This window comes from Vipera berus (assembly GCF_964194415.1).
Source record: "Vipera berus genome assembly, chromosome: 2".
NCBI lineage: Eukaryota > Metazoa > Chordata > Lepidosauria > Squamata > Viperidae > Vipera > Vipera berus.
In genome coordinates, this window is record NC_138203.1 from 256,467,095 (window position 1) to 256,474,863 (window position 7,769).

General features: G+C 35.0%; 1 protein-coding gene across 1 annotated transcript in view; it reads left to right on the forward strand.

Moving 5' to 3' along the window:
* ADAMTS9 (ADAM metallopeptidase with thrombospondin type 1 motif 9) overlaps nt 1-1,216 on the forward strand; it is a gene marked incomplete at its 5' end in the record, with an annotated part of 162,716 nt that extends 161,500 nt beyond the window's left edge. Inside the window, one exon of the mRNA XM_081319708.1 lies at nt 829-1,216. The remainder of the gene's footprint in view (nt 1-828) is intronic.
* Between the last annotated feature and the right edge of the window lie 6,553 nt (nt 1,217-7,769).

Consider the following 7,769-nt stretch of genomic DNA (forward strand, 5'->3'; position numbering starts at 1 on the left):
ATAGGGTTTGCTTCGTGACAGTACAATGCTGCTATCATCAGATGTTCAGTTTCATACTGGCTGTCTTCAGAGTTTGGAATTCCATCAAACAGTGTAAGGAATAGCAATGTCATCTCTTTTCCCTTGGGCGGAGGCATTCTTAATCATTTGTCAACTGATTAAGTTTAAATTTTTGTTGTTTTGTTTTTCTTGAATATTCAGATGTCATCACAACACAAGCAACATTGCTTACTACTATAATATTTCATTAAAAAAAAGATTCTGAATAATCACATATCCACTTAAACCTATTCCAGGCTGATATTTCTGAATTGCTATTCATTCATTCACTCACTCATTCGTTCATTCGCTTTCTTTTAAGATGAGCACTCAAGGCATCTAATCAGCTCCATACAAAAATAGTGGTTTGTTGATTGTTTGTTTGCTTTAAGAAAAGTATACCAGGTTTTTTGTTTTTTTAAGGCTGACTTTTTGTATGTCAGCCATGCCTAGGACACTTGACCCTTTGGGAAGTGATTCTCACAAACTTGGTGGTTCCAAAAACATTGAGGAATTGCTGAGTCTGCGTGTGTTGAATCTATGCATAATTCAATTATCTTCATATAAAGCCTACGTGGAATGACATAAAGATAATTTAGTGGTATAAGGACCTTGTGCTGGAAGCTGTTACACTGATGTTAAAAAAAGGTTTATTAAACTATGCAGTGTAGAGTTATGGTGCTTCTGCGCATATGAGTTTGTCCCCATAAAAGATCATATACACACAAACACCTCAGTTGTCTAAAAAATAGAAATGAGATCTCTTTATCTTTTTTTTTTAATTTCCAGGATTTCTTAAAGCCGGGAGCTTAAGCAAGATGGATGAAGGACAATTAAGCAATACCTCTGCCTTCCATTTTTTATTTCTCTGTGTGTGTGTGTGTGTGTGTGTGTTTGTGTTTATGTATGTGTGTGTGTATGTGTGTGTGTGTGTGTGAGAGAGAGAGAGAGAGAAATGTATGTAATGTGCCTTTTTTTAAAGTATGAATGTGTATGTGTATGTGTGTGTGTGTGTGTACAGTATATTCTTGAAGTTCTAATGTATTATATTTATGTCCGGAATTATTTATTTTGATTTAATATTTTTGTATGTAAAATTTTATATTAAAGCTGCTTATCCTGTGTTCTTTTTAAAAAAAAATTAAACCTTGCAGTCACACCACTGCATTTTTACATATTCTACATCATATGTAGCATTTTGACAAAAGTGATATGTTTATTGTCACTGTATTCAGTTGTTTACCTTCATTCAGTAATTTCTCTTCTTGTTACAGGCTGCACTGATATTTGTAAGGTGCTAACTGGTTACCATTAAGGTATTTTTGGCATTTTAAAACCAACTGTTCCTTATGAGGAAAATAATTATTGTTATTAAATTTATATAGTAATCAATACTTTGCAGGAAATTGGTGAACATGCATGATAGTATTTTCGCTTTATCAATAATTGTATCTTACATATTTTAATGGCAGGTAATATCCATTGACTAATGCTATAAAAGTCACTGGTTTGGTGCTAATATGATAATATTTATTAATAACCTGTAGGCTTTAAAAGCTAATTCTTTGCCATGTCTTGTGGCAATGGAGAATGAGTAATTAAATTTGTATAAAATGAAAAATGGTTCAAATATTAGTTTAAGGCAGACGAAGTTTTTACCTATATTGGATGAAGGCGTAATATTATTTAGAAATTTATGAGTGGTTCCTTCTTCAAAGAAATTATTTTCAGTGATAGGACTTGTGTATGCTATCATACTGGCAAGCAGCAGTTACTATCAATCTGGATCAGTGGTCTTCAAAATCGCAAATTAAAATATGGAAACTAAATAAATACAGAGGAAAAAATTATCTAAAAATTAGACATTTGATTTTTTTTCTCCCTAAAATTTCATACTATCAGGAAAACATGTTTTTAAACATGGTTTTAAAGAGAGATTTCCAAATGTGGGATCTAGACATATTTGAACCCCAGCTCCAAGAATTTTGCCAAAGAAGAATATACTTATTTTTCAATCAAACAGAATGGAACACAAAAATATTTTGCCTCAATTAGTCCCATACTTCAGCAGTAGCACAAAACAATCCCTCTTCTATTAAGAAAATTATTCAGACAAAATTGCAGAATCATTAATAAAAAAAGAAAAAATAATGTACATTAATCCACATCTACATTGTTGAAATTTTGGAATTGCTATATATGCTATATCACAGCATATATTCCTATCAGAAATTAGGTGAATCTGCTATACATACTGCATTCTTATTTTTTTTAAAAACAAATACATCTGGATCAGATCACAATTGCTATATTTAAAGCATTTCTACTTTAGAGCGATGCAGGGCAGTGTCATTTTTGTGTGTAAAGTTATTACAGTTGCTCCAACAATAATTCATAAAAATCAGAATATTCATTTTCTGTTATTAAGAAGTCAGTAATTCCAGAAGCCTGTTTTTTCTGCCAAATACAGTATACCACATGAAGAAGAAATGTTATGCCTAATTTCCCTATTCATTTTTTTTCAAAATAATTTTTATCTGCAAGATTGATAAGCAAGCACACCTTATTTTATTAATTTTAGCTATTTTAATTATAGCATAATAAGATTTCAGAAATTAATAGTTATCTACTCTTGCAGCAAAGCTATTTCTCTTGTGTCAAACTGGATACCCCTAATAGCAGTAACACCTTAAAAATCAGTAAGTTATAAGCTTAATAAAGTTGGTTACCTTTTCCAACATAAGCAGCTCAAAAAATAAAATTACACCACCATGTTCACTGTGCATTTGAAAATCACCTCATGTAGATGAGCTATTGTTTTATTTTTTTAAAAAAATAACAGCCATTTGTTTATTAACTACTGGGCAGATTTAGAAAAATTAAATGGTTCTACCATAAATCTCCCTGAGATATCTGCCCCTTCGCAATAATTTCTGTTGAACTCATTCTCTGAGGTCCAAAGAGTTGGTCACTGAAATCTAATTCAAAATAAACACATTGTATCAATATCAAAAGAACTGATTAAAATAACATTGCATATCCAAATATTAAATGCACTTTTGCTCTGTATTGGTGTGGCAGGTTAAATAGCTTGTGACCAGTTTGAGAATACAAAGTACGAACGAGGTTTTCCACAAAGAGTTATATATCTCCAGGTATTTATGTCTCATTATTTACCTAACTTGCTAGATCACAATTATTATTTTGACTGAACAGGTAACATGATCTTCTTTACAAATATGCCCAGATGTTAGGAAACTCCCAGCCAGGCAGAGAGGAGAGGTCAAGCTTAGAACTAGCCTTGAGTCCTTGCTCAGCCGCAAACACTTCTTCCAAGTTCATGGAACCTTATCTATTGGTTCCCAAGGGAAGGCAAGCAGTCTGAGGAGATTCTTGTATTATAGATAGAATGCAATAAAATAGCTGAGCTCTTCATGAGTGGATCTGTTTGCTTCCGGCCGACACCAGACCACAAACTACCCTTCTTTTATACATTTATTCTTGCTGTGGATCGGTAAGATAATGTTGGCCATCAATATGATTTCTCATGAATGTTCTCACTTTCACTGTGGAGCATAAGCTGTTCCTTAGTTCTATCGATTAAGGCAAAATACTGGTTTTTAATCTGCTTTACAATTATTGTAGGATGATTCCTGATGAGAAGCATATATGAATATCTTTAATGAATAATGAAAACAAATGTTTCCTACAAGCATTCACAACTAATAGATTTCAGAAGTGAATAAATTCAGGCGGATCAAAATGTCGATATACATTTTAGATTTAAATAAATATTAAAAGGTGTAATTTCTTTTTTTAGGAAAAATGCCAAAAATACCTTTCAGAGTACATTTTATGGAAATACTGTGTAGTATAAAGGAGTAGTGATTTTGTTACAATATCACTCATTTTTTAAAATGTTCTGTAGGGAAAAGGGAAACTTGCACTATAAGCATTTAGACAGAAATATGGTGCTTAATTCCATCTACTATTTTTCAGTAATGAGGTGACTGAGTATTTATACAAAAATATATTTTAAAAACCCTATACATTCCTTTGTACTAAGTAGTATTATGATGTCTATCAGTGGTTCAAAAGAAAAGAAAATGAATGACATATAAGGAGGTTACAATAGTTACTAATTTTTAGTGTGAGGTGGATTACTTCTTTTTTTTCCAACAAGAGGACCACCAAATGATTAAGCAGTTCTTGTAATATATACATATACTTTTGTAAGGATCCCATTAATCTTTATGAAATTCAATAATATTTGCAAGCACTTTTGTTATGTTGCTTTCTTATTTTTTAATTATTTTACTTTTCCTTTTGGGTCAGAAAAGAAAGGGGTAAATAATGTTTCAGTGATTTTCCTTTGTTGACCACATTGTGCTGCATTGCTTTCCTATGGACAAAAACAAAATGCATACATAGGATGAATAAAATGAATTTTTAAAAAGTATACTGTTGTAGCCATATTTGTTCTTGACAAACAAAATAAATGTTGTCATTGCTAGGTAATGCAATCAAAATTCTCAGGGATTCAGAATATGGATGTCTGCCAAGATACACATTCCAAAAAGGAGAGCACTAAGGAAATCCGTGCAGTGAGGATGACGATGTGGCTTAATATAAGTAAATAAGTGATCCCCGTACTGACATTTGTTTTCAAACATTTACATTCAGTGTGGTCTATATGCTCACAACGCATGGACAGACTGAACCGTAGTTTCAACTGGGAAACTGAGCATCCTAGACCAAGCCAAATCCAAAACCACTAGGGAATTCCTGGAAGCTTGGCATGCAGACATATCAGCCATCAATAGACGCATAGAGGTGAACCACATTTACAAACCATTCAAAAGAGATGATAGAAAAGCTAAGAGGGAAACAAAAAGACCGTGACTCATCCTCTTTAGCAGTCAACCTCAGGAATTAACCTGAGCAAAACTATTACCCTAATCAAGTAACTACTGAGTCCAAACCACAGTCCAAACCTGAGCTACAAATATTCTCTTCTGTCAGAACTACCAAATAGAAAACCACTCCCCCATCAATGCTGTCAAAGTAAGCCTCTGTATATAAACAAGGAGCAAGCATCACTGATGATATTACCCAGTTGGGTAATGAAACATTCTGCAAGCAAGCAACCAAGCTCATAGAGCATTAAGGTCTCCAACAGTTCGGTCCTGGGCTATAGATACTCTTTTACTGGTATCTACATTCAATGGGTGATAGTTGGGAAAGAGTCAACCTTGAGGTTGCAGTAGGGAGGGAAATAGCAGCACAGCCTAACATTTAAGTGCTGTATGCATACTTCATGCCTGAATAGCACCATCCACAGAGTCTAGTCTTTCTTGGCCCTAGAAGAAGGAAAGGCAACCCAAATACAGGTTATAACACTACAAGCAAGTAATTAACTGGAAAGGAGGAGGAGGAGAAATAGACACTATATGGGCAGTCACGAAGGGATGATGTGGCACCACTAAAAGCGCTAAAATAATACTAAACCAGATGGTATAGTTAATAATCTAGAGCAGGGGTGTCAAACTGCCAGCCCGTGGGCTGGATGCGTCATGCCGAAACCACGCCTACCCCGTTGCCAGCAACGGAAAAAAGTCGCAATATATTGCGACACATCATGTGACATTGCAAGTTTGACACCCCTGATCAAGAATTAGTAGATAAAGAATTTTAAATTACTGTGATAATTTAGAGAACAATGCTAAAATAGCATTCCCAGTTAGCTCTGTATGTATACCCATAGAGAGATGATTAAACCCTAGCTCTTTCAGCAGTCTTGAAGGCAAATGTATTATGAAGTGTTGCTCTTGGAACATGTTCTTCTGTTTGAACTGAGGTGGCTAATTGTCCCTCAGTGGTACATGTTTTATTCTTGCCTATATTTTTAATGTTTTATTTTCCAGAATAACCTCTAGGAGTTTGTTACAAATGGAGCATCATATAAGCCCGATAAAATAAAATGCTAAATAAAATAAAGCTATCAGCGAGAGTTTAATTTGGATTCTAGCACTGAACACATGGGCTTGCTCCCATTCTATTATTCTACTCAAAGGGAAATTCTTCTAAATTAGTTATGATGAATGGGATCCAAAGTACAATGTTAAGTCTAGCAATAAGCATTGACATATCCCATACATTTCCATCATTCCCCTTGAAAGAATATTTCCTGAGCTGCATCACAAATGGCTTTTGAAGTGAAAGGAGGGCTAATGTTCCCTTAGGCATGTGGAATGAATCATCATCATCTTTGGAACCAAGCCTAATGTGGGCTAAACGTTTCAAATGTTTAAAGGTTATACGTGCCTTTGGGGAAAAGAATTACCTTTCAGCTGTTCTATTTTGTGCTCTAAGGATGCCCATTAGAAGACCTCTAAATTTGTTAACGTTATATTCCAATTTCTATTTGTTAAAGAAGAAATGATATGAATGAATGGCAACCAGACGACATATTTGTAACTGTTAGTGACATATCAAGTCCACTATAGAAGCGTTTATCAATTTGAACATCCTTCAGCTGCTGAGTTTCATTTCCCCAAATTCTCCACTCAATCTGGTTGCTGAGTATTCTGGGAATTGTAGGTGAACATACCTGAAGGGCATCCTTCAAAAACCAGGTTCAAAAGTTTATTTAACTTCTCCAGAGGAATGAAATAATAGCAAATCTATCTTTCCATTGAGTCCTGGTAGGTCAGTGGCTTAATAGACACCGGAGAAGGTCTGTGCTCCATCAATTAGAGTCCTACCACCACATGACAGGACGAGCTGCCATTACTTGCTGCAACTCCTGCCAACCTAACAGTTCAAAAGCATGTAAATGCAAGTAGATGAATAAGTACCACTTTGGTGGGAAGGTAACAGTGTTTGGTGTTTCACTGCATGGTCTGTGCTGCAGTGTGATGTCATGCTGGCCACATGACCATGGAAATGTCTTTGGACGGTGCTGGCTCAGTGGCCTAAAAATGGAGATCAGCATCACACCCTAAATTTGGCTATGACTAGTGGAGTAAAATTCCCAGAGACTCCATTACCTTATCTTTCCGTTAAGGTGAAACAAATTCTAAAATTCTGACTTCTACAAAAATATGAAATGAAGCTACATCCAAATCTCCCTGGCTTTTCCACATTGTAACAGCCACTAGACCCACCCTCCCAATTTGCTGATGTCGTTTTTGTTTTTTGTTTTTTTTCTTAAAGGCAACCAAAATGTGGGAATCCACTTCTTTGTTTAACAAAATGCAAAATTAGGTTTGTCAAATTATGGAGCAGGAGACTGGATCATTGCAGAAAATACAGGCTGGAGGGATTTTCAGTTTGACAAGTATGAAATAATCACTACGGAAGAAATTCTGGGATGGATGTTGCAGAGGAAGATATTAAAATTCTGGCAAAGCTTCCACACATTTCAGCTAAACTAGGATAATAAATACCTATGTAGAGATTTATAAAGGAAGCAAAAGAGATTGATGTAAAAAGAGCTGCCCTCTGGCTTCGAGAGGGTTTATATCCCTGCTTCTTGTCTCCCAAATGGCCATTCTGGGCAATTTCCTGCTACACATGGATTAACTCCCTCATCCCTTATGAGTCTCTGTGGTCTTTATTGGCTAGGCTGAAACAACTTAGGGAGGTATCACCTCATTGATCATCATAAATCTCAAGTCGAAAAGCAAAGGCAATGAAACCACAAGTCACTGGAAATTCTTACAGCTGTC